Genomic DNA, 23,076 nt, shown 5'->3' with positions numbered 1-23,076 from the left:
CAAGATCCAGGATATAAGGATCGTAAGAAAACTAGTAAAAGTTTGATATATATGGCTATCCCTACATGAATAAAGAAATAGCACTACCAACATAGCACAGTCACAGATAGCATACACGGGATATAGGGACCTCCAGCCAAGGTCTTTATTAAAAGTAGAAACAAAGCAACATATCTGGGGGTTTCAGTAATACATAAAACACTTTACTCTTTGGCTAAGTGGGGGGGGGGGGGGGGCATCTGTCTGGTGCCCCCACCCCACCCCACCCCAAAAAGAAGGAAAATCTGACTTGGAATGTACGTTGAGGAGAGCAGTCGCACATTGGGTGCGCTCTTAGAAATGAGTCTTAAATAAGACAACGATTATGTAAACTGCAATCTAGTTAGAGCAAACAGCCAGGAAATCCATCGGATAGAATGGAGTAGTAAGCACACTTTTACATTTCTAGCACCTTTATTGTTTTTTTTTACTTTTGCTTTTTCATTCTCAATTTTTTCAATTGTTTCAAATTGCATTTTCATATTTCACAATTTATGCTTTTTGTATTTTAAAGAGGATGCTTTTCTCTTGGATTTGTTTTTGCAAATTGTTTTGTTAGTTTACCTAGTCAATGATTAGGAATCAAGAACTTTATGTTTTCTTTTATACGGTAGTTTTGGAACAAAGGTTTTCATATATATTGGTGTGAGACTTACTCACTAACACTGGACTATACAGAGTGAGCACAATTGACCAATCATTGTAGCAATGGCTACAAACGCGATAGAGCGTGAGCCCATGGCAGAACGCCAAGTGGGAACGAAACTGAGAACTTACTTCAGCACAATGTTTGATGAGGTAGGGAGATACCAAAGGCTAGTTGCCTTTCATCCTGAAGGGTGCCAGACATTGAATTTCGGAGATATTGAAAACTCCACAAGCGGATATCTTGACAGCACTTAGAGTGCAGGGCATCCCTATACAAGAAATAGACGGTCTACAGAACGGGGGGTTGGGGGGGGGGGGAACAAGTTCATACTTTGCCCCAAAGGGAACACTCCTTTAGTAAAAGAAAAGGAGATAGAAATAAAGGGCCTAAGAGTCCAAATAACAGAAGCAGAGCCAATTATTATAGAGGTTGAGGCCAGAACGATAGACGTTTTTATATCAGGCCTCCCTCTTGAAATTGAAACACAGGAGGTTATAGACAAATTAATATCCAAATTAAAGTATAATCCAACAAAATGGCCACTGTTTATGGTTTTCAAACAGTTAAAACAGGGGTCAGGATAATAAGAGTCCCTAGACAAGAGGCAAAGCAAATTCCAACTTTTTTATGAAATGGGATTTTTGCTCAGATCATGGTACAGGGGGTCGGAAAGAGAGAGACCCTGTACTAGGTGCAAACAAATAGGCCATGCTCCTAAAGAGTGCACAAATCAACTAACACAAAATAGGCCACAGACATACGCGGATAAAGTGACACAGAAGCTAGAAATCTCTCAAACACAAACATCCAACGATAGATTACAAGATGATGTAGGCAGGCTGATACAACAAATCAGAAATGAAGCTGAAGGAGAGGTTGTTGTTGTTGTGGGGTTTAACGCCATTTTTCAGCACACGATAGGCTATACATGGCGGCCAGTATTAATGGTGGAGGAAGAACCCGGGAAAAGCCCGGAAAGAACCACCGACCCACGAGAAGCTACTGGCAAGCTTTCTCACATACCAACATTAGCCGAATCCAAGACTCGAACCCACGCAGACAGAGGTGAGATGGCAGTGATCCGTAACGGAGAGCGCTTTAGACCACTCGGCCGCTCGGGGCCCCTGAAGGAGAGGTAGTAACAAGCATACCTGAACACAATCAATCAGAAATAGAGGGGAAACCTAAAAACTCAATCGTCACAATGGGCACAATTTTTAACACCAAACAAAACAGGGGGAGCTCTGTACACTCAAGGAAGTGAAATTGAAACCCAGAATAGATTTGATGTATTAAGAGAGGAAGAGGAACTAGTAATAGAGCAGGAAGACTCAGAAATGAGCGGGCTGCTTCCCCTAGCCTCAGCACCAATACCAACTGAGAGGAGAAAGAGAAAGTTACTGAAGTCCCCCTCGTTATCGTCTCTTAGCGATGAAGCATCGAAAGGGGAGTACTCAACAATCAAGGAAAATGATGGCAACTTGCCAAAAAAGATAAGGGATAAAAATCCTAAAGACAGGACAGGACATGAAAATGAGGGAACAAATGAAACCGGAAATGACAGTGACGTAGGGACGGACAAAGACAGTTACGACATGAGTGAAAAGGACAATTGAAAAGACGAACACGACGACAAAGAAAATGACGGATTGATGCAAGTCAGATAAAAAGCAAGAACGCTAAGCTCCGACGAAAAAACTGAACAGAAAACTGAAATGGGCACGGAACTTGAACAAGAAACAGACAATAAAGAAATCAGAACAAACTACGAATCAGAAGTCGATGAGGGGCCGGTGCCCCTTAAATTAGTTTAGAATAATTTTTAAAATAGGAAAATTCACAATTTTATGTTAGATAAATATTGAACAAAATTAAGATAACCTTAAACGAGACGGCCACCTGGAGGAAAACAAAAATGGAGGGAACAAACTTCCAAATAGCCTCAATTAATACAAATGGGATAGATAGGGATAAAATTCAACAACTTATAAAATTAACTGAATATGACGTCATACTGTTACAGGAGACACATAATAAATTGACTGACGAATTAATTGCAATGACTGAGGAAATAATGAATGGAATTGTTATACTAAATAATTTTTAAAAAGATGAAATAAGGGCGGGAGTGGCTACTATTATAAAAAATAAAAATGGTTTAAATTATAAGCGAATAGAAGAAGGAGAAGATCTAAAAGGAAGAGTAATTCATATAAAAATAAAACAATTACATATAGTAAATGTATATTGCCAGGCGACAAGGTATAAGAGACATGAATTTGTTCAAAATTTAAGCAAACATTTATACAATTATAAAATGGGAAACTTAGTTCTTGGAGGGGATTTTAACTGGGTTGGCGAAATAGTAGATATAACAGGGGGGTTAGGAACAAATGATCACAGCTCCAAAGAAACAATGAAAACTTTTAACAGGACATAAACTAGTGGATATATATAGGCGATTAAACTTACTCAAAACTGAATTTACATATGAATACGGAAATAAAGGCAGTAGAATAGATAAATTTTACGTTACAAAATTGGAAGAAAATATATATACAAAGGCAGAAATAATTGATTTTAAGATATCAGATCATAAACTAGTCACTTTAGAAATGAAAACAAATTATAGGGAAAAGTGGGGGAAAGGATCGTGGAAGCTCAATAACCAAATATTAGAAGAAGATTTTATCAACGAAATTAAAATGGGTACATGTGTGACGAATTTAAAACAGCGGAAGAAATTCAAAAAACTATTAAGGAGTTAGCGAAAGAAAATTCCCCAGGAAGAGATGGCCTCACGGCGGAATTCTATAAAAAAAAATCCAAAGTAAGGTAGCGCCGATTCTTGAAAATTTGTATAATAATATATTACTTAAAAATGATACAATGACCGATTCAATGAGGGAAGGGCTAATTGCAATTATATATAAAAGGAAGGGAGATAAGGAAGATTTAAAAACTTGGAGGCCCATCTCCCTCTTAAATACAGACAATAAAATATTAAGTAGGATACTTGCAAATAGAATTAAAAAAGGAATAAACCAAATAATAAATGTAAATCAAACATGTGGGGAAAAAGGAAGAAATATACAAAGTAACATTTTAAACATAAAAACCATAATTGATTTTATTAATGAAACAGGTGCGAAATGTGCTATAGTACTTTTCGACCAGGAAAAGCTTTCGATAGAATTGAGCATAACTACAAACAAAATGTATTAGAAAAATTTGGTTTTGGAAACAATTTTCTAAATTGGACCGAAATCCTGTACACCAACATATCTGCAAGGGTACAGGTAAATGGGGCCATAACGGGTAAATTTGACATACAAAGATCAGTGAGGCAAGGTTACCCACTGTCGATGCTATTATATGTAATAGCAATTGAAATTCTAAGCATAAAAATTAGAACCAACAAAGGAATTGAAGGTATCAAAATTCCGAATTTAAAAGAGGAATTTAAGATGCTCCAATACGCAGATGTTTGTACCAATTTGATTAAGGATCCAAATTCCTTTAAACACTTAGAAAAGGAATATAATTCATTTGGAAAAGCATCTGGATCAAAAATGAACCATGAAAAAACAGAAATACTAAAAATAGGAAACTGGAGGGGAAATAACCCTGTATTACCCCCCACCTAATTTAGGACACAATAAAAGCATTAGGAATTTTCTTCGGGAAAAACGAAGAAAAAGAAAACTGTAAAAAGGTGACAAAACAAATAAATGAAAATATCAAAATCGGGGCACTTACGCCAATTTGCTTAATGTTGCGCGCGCAAGTAGCAAAAACTTATTTATATTCAAACCTAAATTATCTTCTAAACTATGTAGATATAGCGAACACAATACTGGATAAAATAGATAATGGAATTGTAAAATACATATGGAACTTTAAAACACACTATGTAAAAAAATCTACTTTGTATAGATCTAAAAATAGGGGAGGTCTGGCCTTACCAAGTCCCATCTTAATAAAATGTACCAATATTTTAAATAGATTCAAATATCTAAAAAGCCAACCGTCAACTCCTTGGGAGGCTTTATATATTTATTGGTTTGGTTTTTCAATGAAAAATAGGATGGATGTTTATAAAAATAATAAACTAGTGAAAAACCTAGAGGTGCCAAGAACATTTAGAGGCATAAAAGAACTATTATGCAAATATATGCAAATATAGGGGAAAATAAAGAAATATGGGAAATTGATACAAAAAAAAAACATAATTGGATTAGAGAAAATTTAACCTATAGGGTAAAAAAGGAAGTAGAGGAAGAAAATATAGGGGTAAATTGGGAAAGGGTCTGGGGACACTGGGCCATCATCGACTCACTGAAAATACAGAGCATGCTCTTCAAATACCTCCATAACTCATGGCTGACTGGTGAAGTAGCGATCAGAAGGAGGATGATACGAATTAATGTGAAATGCCCTATGTGCAAAGTAGCCAGTTTTACCAAACATCATGCCATAGCACCGTGTGAGACCAGAAAACAAGATAGGATTAAATTAATAATGGAAATATACAAAAAGGAAAAGTATAAAAGAAATCAATTATTATATTTAGATGGAAATTTTGATAAACAATTACTAAGAAAAGTTACGGATTACATAATTACAACAATGAAAACATGTGGCCAAGTGATAACAATTAAAAAATAAGGAATGAACGTAAAAATTTTTTTTCGATAACTATATTAATTTAAAAACAAGTGACAAACACCAAAGGTAATCAATTAACTTAACTAAAATGTAAAATAAAAGTTAAAAAATTTTTTGATAATTTTTTTTTTCTTCTCTCAAAAATTTAATTAATTACATTTTCTTCAAGTACTTTGTCTGCCTTTATGAGTCTATCCTAAAATCGAATTACTATTTAGATGGGGAACAGGGACCCCTATGGGGAAAAGTACGTGATAATGACATCATAGAGCTATGCCACATGGCGCCACGCGAAGTGAACAGGTCTATGAAAGAGTCCGGAAAAACGTCCCCATAGGGAATACACTCACACAACAATACACGAAAACCAAGTTCCAAATCGTTCTCCTCTTTTAGTAATACCTTCCTACTATACAGCTCCCTTACTGTACCAGAATGTTCCCCTTTAAATGGGAATCTAAACCCTTTAGAAATTTGTTGGCAATAGACTAATAAATAAAAAGAGGCAGCCTAATTCGAGTTGGGAGATATACATAAAAAATAGAGTATTGACACCACCCGAACACAGCTGACCTCATTTCCCAAAACTAGTAATGGAAGAACAACACGTCATATAGCACTCATAAAACATTAGGAAAAGAAATTCTGTAAAACCTTAGTACACTGTCACTTCGCCCAAATTCAAAATTATCTAACCAGACTAAATAAATAAAATTTTAAAAATTTGATCTTATAATAAGGATCTTAGAACAACTGGGAAAAATTAGAAATAGATGGCTATCCCGACACAAAAACAAAGTATAGCACACATACAAAATAGCATATACATAAATAGCACACATGGGATATTAGGAGACCTCTAGCCAAGGTCAACTAAAAAGAATAGGTAAGGAATCCTGAGTTAGGTGATGGAAACCTATTCGGATGAACAACCCTATAGAATACACTAGGGAAATCAAAAATACCCGGTCAAAATTCTTAAAAATCTTTTTGACCGAAATTCTTTTGAATAAAGTAGACAAACAAGACATCTGAGGGGGACATAATTACACATAACACACCTTTTATTTTTTTTGACAAGGGGGGGGGGGCATCTGTCTGGTGCCCCCCCCCCCAAAAAAAAAGGAAAATAATTTCCATTTGTCACAAGATGAAGCCGGGTTGGGACTGGATTAGGGAAGAACCCAAAAGCAACTGCTTTTATAAGATATTTATTTATAAAAGCAAATTAAATATTAACAAATATGACACAATTATAAAAAAAAGATAAGGAAAATTATAAAGTTCCTAACGTGGAACTATCAACAACAATTAACTCAACGAGGAAAAACATGAATTTAACAAATGGAATTTCAAACAAACGTGAATTAAGTCTTATCACCGATCAACAAAATAAAAGTATATGATCTACATATGATCTAAATATAAACAAAGTCTTGAAAGTATCGTTCATATAACGATATTGAAATGCATGTGAATTTGAATGTATCGTTCATAAAACGATATTGAAGAGCATGTAGATTTGAATGTATCGTTCATAAAACGATATTGAAAAGCATGTAGATTTGAATGTATCGTTCATAAAACAATATTGAAAAGCATGTAAATTTGAATGTATCGTTCAAATAACGATTTTGAAATGCAGGTAAATTTGAATGCATCGTTCATATAACAATATTGAAATGCATGAAATTATGAACCTATCGATCGTTCATATAACGATATTGCAATAGGAATGAATGAAATTATGAACTTATCGGTCGTTCATATAATGATATTGCAAAAGGAATGAATGAAATTATGAACCTATCGATCGTTCATATAACGATATTGCAATAGGAATGAATGAAAATTTGCTCAGCTAGCAATAGTGAAAATAACAACGTGAAACACACACACACACACACACACACACACACACACAAACACACACACACACACATATATATATATATATATATATATATATATATATATATATATATATATATATATATATATATATATATATATATATATATATATATATAACTATCGTGGCGCCCATTTGACGTCCAAGACGTAACTCCTGTTCCACTCGCTGTAGTCAATGGTCAGAGAAGCGCCCACGCATGGTCCGCCCGTCTCAGTCTATTGAAGGATCCCTCGAGAGCCCTCACATTTAACACAGACCCGATGGTCACGAAGCCTTGGTCCCTCGCATGGAGAAAACCAGTACACTTCCGATCCAACGTCACCAGACACAGCGTATACGTCACACGAAAACACACAGAGTTATGTGACTCCACATCAAACCATGTATAAGGTATGGCAGGCATCTCTACAGCTGGAGATTTGCTCCCGTAAATGGGTAAGCTTCCTGACAAGACTCGTCGTAATTTCATTAGCCCTAGTAGGTTGATGTATAAGAGAAGTACGGTATCAAACCTCCGGGTAGCAGTGTTGTTTATCCATCTCAACAGCGGATTTAAAATATCGATCGTAAGTAAACATACTAGAGAAAAACCATTCAAAATTGAATGATTTTATTTGGAAGATTTGATTGGAAAGATCCTGAAAACCTGAATTTGTGTATTCATAACTAAAATTCAACTGGAAAAATGTTAATTTGTGTTAGTATGTCGAGGAGAGCAGACGTGTTTTGGATGTGCTCCTGGCCAAGAGTAATATCGTTTGCCATGGCACTAGCAAAGCAAATGTGAGTACTAATCGGGACAAGTTAGAAAGTGTTTTCATTTATTCATTGTATTATATTGTATTGTATTGGGTCTGCTTTCCCGGCTTGGGAAACAAACCTCTTTATTTTCCTTTTTTGGTTTCCTTTTTTGTGACCTTGTGTCCCTGAGAGACACAAAACATTTGTGTTACTTGGGTAGTACTTAACACTTTATTCACAAAATTAGGAAGGGTTGTTTATTCTAAATTCTGAAAAGAAAGACTAATTACCAATAATAGTGGTGTGACACCCTAGTTCGATAGAGCAAACAGGAGAGTGAGTAAAATTCAAGACTAATGGATCAAGAAGGAGTAGACTTAGGCGCATTAGGCGCAGTGAGCACTAAGCCCAGCAGGTCGAAGCTCAGTGACTATTTCAAAACAAAAGTTGAAAATAATGTACTATTGGCCTTTCACCCCCCGGGGTGTCAAATAATTAACTTTGGCAATATAAATAATGCACCAAAGCAAGGGGAAATTTTGACAGCCCTTAATATTATGGAGGGTGCATATTGGGAACATAGACCGAATGCAGAATGGAAGGTACAATAGGTATGTACTATACCCTAAGCAGCATGATATTCCATTGATTACAACTAACACCATTTAAGTGAAAGGACTGACCGCCCAAGTGGAGACAACTACACCCTTCACCAGAGAGATCGAGGAAAGAATGACATAGGTGTTCGTATCAAACCTTCCACTGGAGATCGACATAAAAGAACTAATCAACAAAGTTGAAACGAAACTAAAACAAAAGTGAAAACGTAAAAAATGGCCACCATATGGGGCTTTGGACCCATAAAGTCCGGCGTGAGGATACTTTTAATAACCAAAGAAGAAGCGAAGAAAGTACCCACCTTTTTCTACGTGATGGGATTTAGACTTAAATCGTGGTACAAAGGATGTGAGATGGATAGAATGTGCCCTAAGTGTAGACAAACTGAGCATAGCCCAAATACATGTACCTCTCAACCAGCAGTACCCACATATGCAAGCAAGGTGGCAACACCGGTTGTGCAGCAGAAAGAAGACTGTGATACACAGATACTAAATCTCACATCACAAATCAGAAAATAAACAGAAAAGGAAAAAGAGAACACAAACCTTAACAAAGGATATGAACAAACTGAAGTTTAAGAACTCAACCGTATAACAGATCAATTACAAACACAGAGTGGGTAAATATCCTCAGCCCGAACAAGACTGGCAACCTCATCACCCCTCACAAATACCAAAAACCTTGAAAAATAGATTTGCACTCCTACAGGAAGAGGAAAATCCCTTACAAGAGGAGAAAGAAGCAGAAAACAAAATGGAGATTTCCGGACTAACTCTATTAACATCAACACCAATCCCCAAAAAGACTCAACAAAAGAGAAAAGCGTTATCTGCATCTAGCTCTTCACAGGAAGACGCGATAGATGAGTTGGGAGTCGACATACCAAAATCAGCCCATAACAAAAATGAAGAAAAAATCCTGCAAAATGCAATACGGAAAAAAGAGAGCAGAAAGGATGAATTATACAGACAAACAGATAGGGAACAGAAAACAAAAGTGACATTGAAAGCGACAGAGAAGACGAGGAAGAGAGTGATGAAAATTTTGAGACCGGCACAGAATATGATAGCGATACAGACGGGACGCAACAAACGGAGAACACAATAGGAACGAAAACAGACATGGAGGCAGGAAGACCAATCGACAATACAACTGGAACTGGAACTGACGAAAACTCTACTGATACTCCATTAATCAATGGAATGGAAGGGGGGGATCCAGTGTCCCCTAAATTAAATTAAATCAAATTCAAATTAAATATAACTAAACTAAATAATATAGCAATTCTACTATTAAAAATAGTTAAAAATATTTCATACAACCATTAAAAGCGGCAACCTCGGAATGACATAAATGGAGGGAACAAACTTTCGTGTTTTGTCAATAAATATGAACGGGATTAATAAGGAAAAAATCCTGAAACTAAGTAATGGATTAAATTTTGATATCTTGCTAATACAAGAAACGCATAATGGATTTACCAAAGAAATGATATCCTTATGCTAGGAAAAGTTAAATGGGATAATAATAACTAATAACTATACCGGAAATGATCGGAAAGGGGGGTGGCAACTTTGATAACAAATAAAAGTGGGATTAAATGGGAAAGGACAGATGAAGGGCCTTTTTTCAAAGGGAGATTACTATATGTCGTAATAGAGGGAACACATTTAGTCAATATTTACATGCCAGCGAATAAATACACAAAAACAAGAATTTATAGAAAAAGTATCAAAGTATCTTGAAAAGTATGCAACAGAAAACGTCATTTTAGGAGGAGACTTCAACTGGGTGGGATATTTAATAGATAGAACAGAAATGGTAACAACTAATGACTTAAGATTTAAGCCAGAAATATAATTTTTTTTTAATAAACATAAATTTATAGATGTATATAGGAGATTAAATATGGTTCGACGTGAATTCACATATGTATATAAAATAAATAAAAGGAGTAGATTGGACAAATTCATGTGTACGAACTTTAACAAGAATATATACAAAGAAGCAGGAAATGAGGATTTCATGGTATCTGATCATAAATTAATATTTATTGAAATAGAGATAAAACACAGAAGCAAGTGGGGCAGAGGAACCTGGAATATGAATAATAGAATACTAGAGGACCCAGAGTGTGTACAAGAAATTAAACAGAAATAATTAATTTTATAGAAACATTATTAATGAATGGGATAAATTAAAAGCAATCTTTAAAAAAAATAGCAATAAAGTTCTAAAAAATTAGAATATGGAAATTAAAAATGGCAAAAGAGGCAATAGGAAGACAACTGGAAAAGGAAAATACACAAGAACTGGAAAATAAACTAAGTAGCAAACTAAGTAAAATTTTGGAAGAAGAACAAAAAAGTAGAGAAATAAAAGCGGGAAAATTCACTGCAGTTTACCAAAAAGCGGATGGACTCTACAATAGATAAGAACTTAGGCGAGGAGGTGAAAAATGCATATAAAGTCTAAAAAAAAAACAATGAAAGAATAACAGATAGGAATAAAATCATGGAGTATATCAGAAACTTCTATACAAATCTATACCAATCTTAAGTAATAGAGGATCAAACAATAGACAATTATTTACAAGATATCGAATGCGAGATGATATCATCAGAACACAAGAACTTTTGTGATGATTTCATCTCGACAGAAGAAATAATGAACAGAATAAAAATGCTAACTAAAAGGAAAGCCCCTGGTGGAAATGGACTCACAGCCGAATTTTTTTTCTAAATTCAGCTGCGAGTTGTCGCCCATCTTAGAATGGTTGTTTAACAATATTTTATTAAGAAATGAGACCATGACAAAAACTATGAGGGAGGGCATTATAAAATTGATATAAAAGGGGAAGGGAGGATTTAAAGAATTGGAGGCCCATCTCCCTCCTAAACACAGATTATAAAATTCTAAGTAAACTACTAGCAGAAAGAATCAGAAAGGGTATGGATAAAATAATAAATTTTAATCAAACATGCGGGGCAAAAGGAAGAGACATACAAAACAACATATTAAGTATTAGAACTATTATAGACTACATAAATGATAGTGGGTTAAAAGGTGCTATGGTACTTTTTGACCAGGAAAAAGCATTCGATAGATTCGAACACAACTGCATACAAAAAGTATTAAGACAATTCGGTTTTGGAAACAATTTTCAAAATTGGACCAAAATCATGTACAGTAAAATAACGTCAAGAGTACAGGTCAATGGAGCGAACACTGAGCAATTCGACATTAAAAGATCGTTGAGGCAGGGATGCACACTATCGATGCTATTATATGTGATAGCAATAGAAATTCTAAGCAGGAAAATAAGACTGAATAAAATGATAGAAGGTATTAAAGTTCCAAGCATAAAAAAGGAAACAAAAATGCTTCAATACGCTGATGATTGCACGAACTTTATAAAGGACCCAGATTCCTTCAAATACTTAGAATAGGAATTTGAAGAATTTGGTAAGGCCTCAGGGTCGAAAATCAATCAAGAGAAAACAGAAATTCTTAAAACAGGAAACTGGCGAGGCAAGCACTATGGTTTACCCGCACATCTTATTAAGGAAAGAGTTAAAGAGCTAGGGATCTACTTTGGGAAATGGGAAGAAGAAGAAATTTGCAAGGAAATGAGGAAAAAAATAAACGAAAATGTGAATATCTGGGCGCTCACGCCGCTCTGCCTCTTGGAACGGGCCCAAGTGGCCAAAATATATATGTATGCAAATATAAACTTTATTCTAAAATCCATCGATATTGAAAATAAAAAACTAGATAAGATCGATAATCCAACAGTTAAATATATATAGGACTTTAAAAACACACTATATAAAAAAGAAACACTTTACAAACCTAGGGAAAGTGGGGGGGGGGTAGGAATACCAAACCCTATAATAATTAAATACGCAAATATCCTAAATATATTTAAAAGAATAAAGGCAGAACCGAAATTACCATGGCAAGGGATATACATTTATTGGTTTGGATCTTTAATGAGAAATAGGAAAGATATATACCAGAACAATACATTAGTTAAAAAATTGGAAGTAACGAGAAAACTTAGGAACATTAAAGAACTATTACAAAATTACAGGGATAATATAGATTTGTGGGAACTAGATGAAAAACTAACGTACAAATGGTTAAGGGATACAATTACTGGTAAAAACAAAAGCAAAGTAGAACAGGAAAACTTATATGTAAATTGGGAAAGAGCGTGGGGACACTGGATCACTTAAAATACAAAGCCTCTGCTTCAAATACATGTTTGATGCATGGTTGACGGGAAATGTCCACTGTGTAAAAATGCAATATTTAGTATTAAAAAAAACACACCATGGTGCAGTGTGAAGCTAGGAAAATCCATAGGATAAAATTAATAAGTGAAATATGCAAAAGGGAGAAATATAAACACCAGTATATACTCTATATAGATGGCAATTTCGACCAAAAAACCCCCACTTTATGCAATAACTGAATATTTTATAGAGACCATGAAAGCCTGTGGACAGCTTAAACTTCTCCTTTTGAAACCTCATAGAAAACAAAATAATTAATATCTAACAAACAAACTGAGATAGAGATATATAGGAAAAGGGGAGGGGTAGAGGCTATGAGACTACCCCCAAGGGGGGTAGCTACCCAAAAGGGACATGGCCCCTGCTCCCCCCGTCCCTTTTTTATTTTTTAATTTTTTATTTTTTTATTTTTATTTTTTTTATTGTTTTTCTCTCTATTATTTTCCTCTTTTATCGCCAAATTCAGGAAACATTTCCTTTATAGAGACACCAATTTAATGACAAATCTATCGCTAATTATTTTAACTATCCTCTATTTTTCTTCTCACTGGATAAATTTCCATCTTGTGGAAAATAAACAAATTTTGGACTCCTTTGGCAGTAATACTAAAAATAAATAAGGCGGCCCAACTCGAGAGGGGAGAAATACAGGAAATAAAGATAGTATAGACCCCACCTCGAACCCAGCCGACCTAACCTATATAACGCACTTAACCGAAGAAAGACACAGATAAACACGCAAATAAAACATTAGGTTTTATTATTATTTTTTAAAAAAACTTATCACACCGTTCTTCGACAAAATTAAAAAAAAATTCAAAATAATGCAAAAAATAAAACATGGACCATAAGAAAACTGGGCAAAATTTGAAATAGATGGCTATCCCTACAAAGAAACTATATAGCATACAAACACCATAGCGTCTCACACATATAGCACACATGGGATATAGGAGACCTCTAGCCTAGGTCAACTTGAACACCAGGGATGAGATTTCGAATACGGTGATAGAAACCGACTCGGAAGAACTACCCTGTAGAAAACACTAGGGCTTGAAATTGTTTTTAAATAAAGTTTTGATCGGAATACTTTTTTAAAAATACAAACAACATATCAGAAGGTAAACATATACACATAAAACACCTTTTAGTTTTTGGTTTCATAGGGGGGCATCTGTCTGGTGCTCCCCCCTCCAAAACAAAAGGAAAATAATTTCTCTGTTAACTGTGTTCAGAAATAAAATTCAGTTGTATTTTGTGATCCAACTGAGAAATGTTAACTGTTAACTCTATAATCCGTTAACGGTTAACTATATAATAATTTTTTAATTATATTCCAGTAGATTGGAACATGGCGTACTGGTAGCGTGGCTGATTCTCATTCCGGGGGTCAGTGGTTCGAATCTCGTAACAGGCATATTGCCAACGGTACCGGTGATATGGTTTTTTTCCTATATAAAGTGGGGGCGGCAGCCCTAAAAGCGTTTCATGTACATGTCTCACCACGTCACCACGTTAACATTTCTCAGTTTTGCACATGCCTCGGGTTTGATCCTGGGGGAGGTGTGCATGAAACTGAAAGGCATAGACAACCTTCTGAATATTCTAACATTTCGTTTCGCTTAGAAAATTCGCTGGAGGTATGTTTATGAAAGAACTTGTGACGCCCCCAAAATAAACAGTAGCGTGGATGTACCACACAAATAAAAACATTCGGAAAGAATGTCGGCTAAAAGAAACGGTCATCGGATGCCGAGAAGATCATAAGAAATGTCTCAAGAAAAGACAAAAGTCTCAAAAAATGACCATATGAATGACACACAGGCCAGTGAATGGACCCATGAATGATAACCGCTCATCATGCTACTATTTATTTTTGGTTAAAAAATTCCTTTTAAATATATAATATTCTGTATAATGAATGACAAAAATTTCTGCTATTAAAAAATTAGAGCGCGACGGCATGAATATATCAGATGAATTAAATCCTGAAAAAAATATTTCTGATTCTGAAACAATACAAGAGCGAAAGGAGGAAGGAGCATACACGCTACCATCTCAGTATTAGATTTATAAAGAAGATTCAGATGGCGAGGTGTCAATCGCTGGCTACAGTAGAATAAGAAAGTGTAAATGAATTTGTCAGTCTCTCTCGGGCCATTGAAAACATTAGATCAGAATTATCTCGTGAATATGAAGAAAAGGAGATAATTAATTCTCGTGTGAGGCAACTAAGAAAAATTCTGTCTAATGAAAACGAAAGTTAGAAATTGAAAGTAGCATGTAAAAATAAATTTCTTATAATTCTGATTACACTGACAGATTTCAGTAAAACTATATATTTTTTTCTTTTTCACTGAAATGTTAGATTTACACGATTTAGACTACCTATTACCCTATCAGAGTTAACAAATCAGCCTGATTTTCGGTAAAAAATAAATTTCATATAATATTTGTGAAATCTGAGGAGTATTTGTCAATCCACCTGTTGACTTTATCAAGAACGGAGAATTATTTCTTTTGTACTGTTTCCTTGAAATCGTAGACTTTTCACGATTGGAATCATATATTTTTAGGATTGGAAATCTTAAGATTTCACATATATATTTATACTTATCGTCTTAATCCTTAAATCCAGCAAATGCCCGGATTAATCAGTTTGAGATTTATTCTTGACAACAGTGGATTATGACATCGTAGATAGACCGGATTGATCTGTTCTTGTACAATCAGATATCCGGGTGGTTCTTTCGGTGTGAATGGATAAAGAACAAATCCTTGCTGCGCTTGATTTGATATTGTTATGTCTGTGTTCTAACTTGCATCAATTACATCACACACAATATTGACTGCGACCACCTGGGTTATATTTCGATTTCCGGGGATACATGTAGTCCTTCTTCTTGTGGATTATTGTTGTATCGGAGAATGGTTGGTAACGGTAGTGTTTCTTTGTATCGTGTAAGTATTTCAGTAAAGAACTCATCGATGATTTTGTCGGTGGATTTTTTTTTTACTCGGCTGCGTTATACCCGGGAAATTTAAAATTTGGTAGATCAGCTTCTGTTATCTTGTATTTATTAAGAAATTGCTGCTTAAGTTTATCTTCTGAGTTAATTACCGTTTGTATAAGATTTTGATGAATAAATTCAAAAACAAATACAATCTAATTTAATATTTCTATCTTTGTGATAATATCATCCCGCGACGATGACGAATCGAGAAGATAATCGGTAAAAATATTACGCAAAATTTTTTGATTTTGTTTATGGTCTTCATTAATACAACTAAAATAAATTCTGAAAGTTTCTTTGGTAACAAGTTCGCTCTTTCTGTCGCCGTTAGGTTCAAGATATTCAAACTGCCACATTATTCTATAATTTTTGAATATTAATTCACCGCCAGACAGGTCCTTTTCCATTGCTGTATACAATTCACCATAATATAACTAATGTTGCATGCGGATACCTCTATGATATGAATGATTCGCCGTTGTAAAATCAGACTTTTTTGGTTCAGTTAACGGTGGTGGTACTTCAGGTTGAATTTCAGGCCATCCTAACACTGTTCTGATTGATGACTGATATATATCCACGACGTAGTCGGGGGAGTTTATCTCGATTGCAGATGACAGCTATGGTTCTTGACCGGTTATTGTTATCTTGGAATACTTTCCTGTAATATTTTTTATTCGACGTTGTAATTCCTCATTGATTTCTTCGATTTAATTGCATTTTTTATATCAATTAATCGTCGTTTGTAACATGTGATATAATCATGGTATGATTTCTTGTCCGTGGTAAAATCCGACTTTTTAGGTTCAGGTTTCTCCAGCGATGACTGATCGTGGTCGGTGGAGTTTATCTTGATGATCAAGTTTGGAACGTATTCAGGCTTGGTGAAGCTTATTGATATTGTTGTTCTTGGCGGAGTTAGTTCTGTCATTATTTATTTTTTCTTCTTTAAAATGGTGGTTTACTTCATCGTATATCTTAACCATTAAACAGAATTCGGAATCTGATATTTTTTCGTCATTGAGGCTTGTTGATATCAGCGACGATAATTTAGAATATGCTGTTGTTGACGTGTTTAATTTTACAAATGCGTCGTTGAGTTTTGGGCTCGTGCACGTTGATATATTTTTTGCGATACTATTAAAAACACCTGCAACAGCCGCTGATGATGAAACGCATAGTGTTTCTGCTACTGCAGTTGTTACTGGCGTTAGCGCTGATAATACTACGCCGGTGGACGTAACTAACGCAGATACCGAATAAACCACAACATCCAAGGCAACTACACGCCGCTTGTATTTTTTTTACTTTCAACGTCTACTGGTCAATGATGGTTTTTAACTCTGATTGCCATTCGCGTACTTGATCGTATCTATATTGTTGAACATTTAATGTTGCTGTTGACGCTGTCAGTGCCATTAATATTTTACGCAGTAACCAACTGAGGTGTTTCAGCAACAAATTCTAGACACTACCAGTAAGATGCTGCGGATAATTTCTTATCAGCTGCTTCCAGTATAAATGTTTCTTCGGTTCCGCTATTTAATATGATAGACACAACTCCAGAAAACTTGTCGGTTGAATGACGCCATGGATACGTTGTAAATATCTCAAATTTTGCAGCACTTAACACAGACAGCCTGTACATACCAGTGACTGTTGCGGTATATTTGATAGTATTATTTTGCTTTGACCATGTTGCGAATCCAGATGATACTGTGTATACTATGTTGGTAGTATGCCCCGGAGTTACTCCGGGTGGGATTTTAATCAGACTAATTTCGTTAACGATCTCAGGAATTCCACCTACGACATCTTCCAGTGTTTTTTTAATCGTATTCAATGTTGTTTTGATATCAGAAAGTTTTATGTTAGCGGTCAACCGATTACGAAAGAATTCCTCTGCGGTTTCATTAATTTTTCTAAAGTTTCTGAGGAGATTTGAAAACATCTTTACCTGAACGTCATACTCAGCCCGCAACATGGATAATTTACCATCTACGGTGCTGTGGTTAACGTCAACATATTTTTTTGTTGCCACGTCTCCATCAGATGTTGGATCTGTTACGGCTACTATTTTATTTCCGTTCATGCTGAGTTCACCTGTCAGTGTATCGCCAGTTGATTTAAACGATTAGCAACAGTTTTTGTGATTTCATCTCTAATGGTTGTTAACGATATACTTGAATCTCTGATTCTAACGCTGTCAGTAAACACAGGGATGTTATCCGTGACCGCACCGAGTACTCGTCGAACTATGTCATTCCATTTGATATTGCTGCTTTTTAACACACCATATCGGTCCTGAAAACCAACAACCTCATCTCGGTCAACCCCGGAGAGGTTCATAAGATTATCGATTTTATTTTTAGTCGCATATTTTGATAAATCAATATCATCGCGTTTTTTGTTTTTACCTTTGCCGAGAGATCATCCGTAAATATCAACCATATTATCTTTAAGGGTTGTTTAAAATGCTAATCTTACTGCGGTATAGTCGTGCACGACTTTGTGAGGTGGTTTGGTTGATTTTGATAACGCGTCAAGTACATTAAATACTTCACGGCCACATATTGGTGGATCAGGTAATGTTTGTGTTGGTAGCGTTGAGTACCAAACTGGAATTTGAAACGGAGCACTTTATACTCTACCGATATATTTTAGAAATTCAACTGGAGGTGCTAACCCATACGAATCGCGTAAGCAACCCAATGAGTTCCTGGACCATCACTGTTATCAAGATTAATAACTCCTGCTTCTTTGGTATTCGGTTGGCTCGGTAACTCATCTCGCATAAAACACCTCTGACATTCTTTATTTTAAGTTGCTTAGCAGCATCGAGTAAATAAAAATTTGACATCGGTGAAGCACTGTGTTAAAAACGTTTCGGGTACCATGAGGGCGGAGTTCTTGGAAGTTTTAGACCCGCTCCTTTTTATATCCCTTTCCAGTTGCTTTCTTTAATGCCATTCCAGCAGCGGTTCCAACAGCACCTAACGCGGCTGCTTTTGCAACAGCTGGGGCAGCAGCAGTAATTAATGCTGGTATTGCTCCGATAAGTGGAAATATACCACCGGTTTTAATCATGTCTTTGATGGCACTTAGAGCGAAATCAAGTTGAACTCCGGTTTTTGCTTCTTTCGCTTTATTGAAATGTTTTAGCTGAGTTTTAGTCAACGATAACTTGTTTGGACCACTACTAGCAATTTGATCTCGCTTCAATGTTATTGTTGCCCCACATGTGCTCGCGTTTCTTTATTGTAATTTTTTCACCTGACCGGGAGTCAGAGTGACATTAACGTGACTATATGACATTTATAATTAACGCGATTGATCTAATTGTCTACATATTTTCGACTAGGGCATCAATGACTCTCATTCGCCCACCAACACCTTCAAGTAACATTGCTTTATCGCTGAGTATAACAGCAGTTGCTCTTTTAGGACCATAAACAATTAGTGGACCATCTGCATCGAAAATATATATCAACGACAGATTGCTTAACTAAATCAAAATGTTCCAGCGAAAAGTAATAAATCGGGTACAGCGTTGCAAAATCTAACTGTGATATTTGCAAACCAGTATCAATAGTTTAATCACGTCCCATAAATGTCATCAAACGATGATATACACGTGCTACATAATTTTGATCAAAATTCAATGATATATCTTCAGATGGTTCTTGATGTCCGTTTATTCTCAAAGATGCTTTAGAGACACCAAGTTTGTCAAATACCATTAGATTTCTTTCTTGATTGTTTACTCGCGGAACATCTTGAAGAGTAATGAAGATATGCCTTGGTACAGAAACAGCTTGCTGTGATGCTATATGCCATGTAAATAAACCCAAGATTTCACTTTGAATACTAGTTGTTGTTAACCATGATAATATCGATCTACCGCCTTGATCCATAAAAGAAAGTAACTTTTGTTCTTCAGCAAGTGATGGAGTCATTACCGGCATCCACAACGAAAGTTTAGATAATATTACTTTACCAGCAGCAGCGCCATCTTCTCGCCAGATAGCATCATTAATTATCTTCATTTCGCACAAGTACAATTGTGTGTTTGGCTCCAAAAATAACCTTTCGGACATTTCTGCAAAATCCAAAGATGTGGGACAGTGGAATCGTACATGAAAATTTTCTACGATTAGTTTTCAGCAATAATTGACGTGTTTTAAATCCTAAATTGTAATCTGGGTTGTTATGAACCACCGGCTACACATCATCGTCAGCGTTGTTGGCAAACTTTCTTGGTCGTCTTACCATATCAGGTCTCCCATCAGGATGGTCAGCATTATCCTTGGCGAAAATCATAGTTGGACCAGCTGATGTAGTATGATCATCTGAATATCTTGCTAGACCCATAATCGTTGTACCAACGTCAACATTATCTTGTAATGTCTCAAATTCTTTTCCATCGATCATATATGTAGCACTTTTGAATAACGCCATGATGCCATTATTAACAAAGCCAACTCTGACATCAGCTCCGTATTCTGTATTAGCAACAACGTCTGTTACAAGTTCACCTTCGACTTCAAGAACTGCTTCAGCGGGCAAGAAATATCTACTTGTATCCTGAACTCGTAATACAATTCGTCCACGTTGATTTGGCGATACTGCTTCATAAGAATAATACTGATAATCACGCACAGACTCATCCTTGAGTACTGGTGCATCCATGTCAAACGCTGGGTCGGATATACGCTTAAACATTTTATCATAATTTGTTATCGTCTAACAAGAAGACAGCTTCCTGATTGATATCAGACTTGTATTTATTTGTTCAGCCCCTTGATTCATCAAGGCTGCTCGTTTTTTTATTTGCGGCTTGATTTATTACTTTACTGACATTTGCATGCATCACTTCAGTGCTTGGTAATTTCACTGCTTGTGGCTGGGCCGCTTTGGGTCTGCGTATTAATCGTGCTAGTCTGTCCTTGATTGCCAAGAACGCTTTACTGGCAACATTACCAATAGCACCAGGAACTTTATCACGAACAACGTCAATATCTTTCATTGATAATTGTTTTGCGATCGGTATTGCTATGGGGGCTATCCTTCTGAAAAGACCTGAAAACATCACCGAATCCATCTCTGTAAGTTTTTTTATAGGTTGGTAATCGCGAATTTATCACCCTAACCGCCACAGGTCCACGGTGAGCATTATGTATAATTATCTTATTTGTTATTCGTTTATCTAATCGCGATAACAACTAGTCACTATGATAGTCTTCAACGATTTCATCAATGAGTTCCCGATAAACAGTAACGTCAATGATACCGCCTTGAAATAATCGTCGACAAATATCAGCTGCTTCATTGGTTATTTCCGGAGAATTATTTCCAGCTCGTTTACCCCTAATCAGAATTTCTAGTCGTTGTACGTCCTCGATGACGTTGTTAGGACAAGCAATAAGACCACTTCCCAAACCACTACCAGTAACACCGGTGTCAGTTATATCGTAAAATTCTTCTTCTTTAGGTTCTCAATGTGATTTACGATATTCTTCCGCCGTTTCTTCTTCTCGTTGCTGTATTTTTTCCTGTCTCCGTCCTCGTTTTTGTTTCTGTTCTCGCTTTTGTTTCCTTCCTTTTCGTTTCTGTTCTCGCTCTTGTTCTTGTTTTTGTTTTTGCTCTTGCATCATTTTATCATATCTATTTACTCTCGTTAAATATGTAGTATAAGATATTTCTCGTTTGTTTATCTGATCAACATTTTGATTTATTTTAAACACCCAATTAATCCATGTATCACGACTTACATCTTTAACATATTCGGGTTTTAAAAAACTTGTTCTTGAATGATAACTTTTAGCAGCAAACGCACCAAACTCGACGATATCATTAGGTTTCATTAACTGAATTCTTTTTATTATTTGTATACCGTTTTCAGTAAATTTCTCCATAAAACCAGTTCGTTTTCCATTTTTTGGTTCTTCACCAGCAGCACCTTCAAGTGTTTTTTCTTCTTCTTCACGTTGAGGTTTGCGACAGCCATCTCAGTTGGAAGTGCACGTAAAATCTTCTTTGTTTGTTTAGTTCTCGCTGATATTTTTTCAGTAGCCGTTGCACTTCTTTCAGTAACCGCTGTAACATGCTTAAATAATTGTTCTACACCAGTTGCAAATTCAACTTGAGATTCTTGTCTTGCTTGTAATTTTTGTCTGACACAGACGGGAAGAATTTTTTTATTGTCTCTAGTCGCTCTCGAGCTAATTTAGTGGTATATGCTTCACCGAGGTTAGCCATTATTGATATAGTAATGATTTAATTAATTGCAGCAGAGAGGGCGCTGTCGGCACCGACGCGATCGCTGCGATTTTTCGCGATCAGAAAAACTTATCAGCGATAGGCTGGGTAAGTCAATTAGAGTTTATTTTGTTGACAGGGTTATCTCATACCGGATACTGAGACGAGACAATCGCGATTTTTTTTTTCGATTTCCAGGAAGGCTTTAATTTGCAAAACGGAGAGTGAACCAATTAGAGGCTGTTCACCCTCTCTGCAGTTTGACGAGTATTACTTAGCTCATAAAGTTTCTTTTGTCAGTATGTCTTTCACTCAGCAGTCGTCTGGTAAATAAGTATTTCAACCTAATACGAGCCCTTCCAAATCTTAATCAGCCACAACTTTTCAAAATTAAGTTTCTGATAAGATTAGTCAGAAGTACTTAACACCGTTCCAATGGCCTAGTGGTTAAAGCGTCCGCCTCGGAAGCGGGAGGTCTAGGGTTCGAACCCCGGCCCAGTCATGCCAAAGACTTACAAAAATGTTACTAACAGCTACCTCGCTAGGCGATCAGTATTAAGTGGTTAGTGTTATGACTGGTAGGCCAGGTGTCAGGATAATGTGACTCGATGGTACATCATGCTACATATCTGCGGCATGATGCCCCAGTACTAGACATCACTATAAACTGCCACACTGTAGACATCGTAGCGATAAGACTAAAAAATTGTTAAAGCTACGCTAAAACTCACATACACACACATAAGTCTATATCTCTTCTTGTGTGAACCTACTGCAAGAAGAAAGGACACGTCATTGTTGATTGCTACAAACTAAAAAAAAAATAAGCAACATAATCAAGACATATCTATTCTAAATGATATTATTTCTAAT

The sequence above is a fragment of the Sinohyriopsis cumingii genome, chromosome 11 (assembly GCF_028554795.1).
Source record: "Sinohyriopsis cumingii isolate HCF-2022 chromosome 11, ASM2855479v2, whole genome shotgun sequence".
Classification (NCBI taxonomy): Eukaryota; Metazoa; Mollusca; class Bivalvia; order Unionida; family Unionidae; genus Sinohyriopsis; species Sinohyriopsis cumingii.
The sequence above is the reverse complement of the archived record's forward strand: the minus strand, read 5'-3'. Positions refer to the sequence as shown.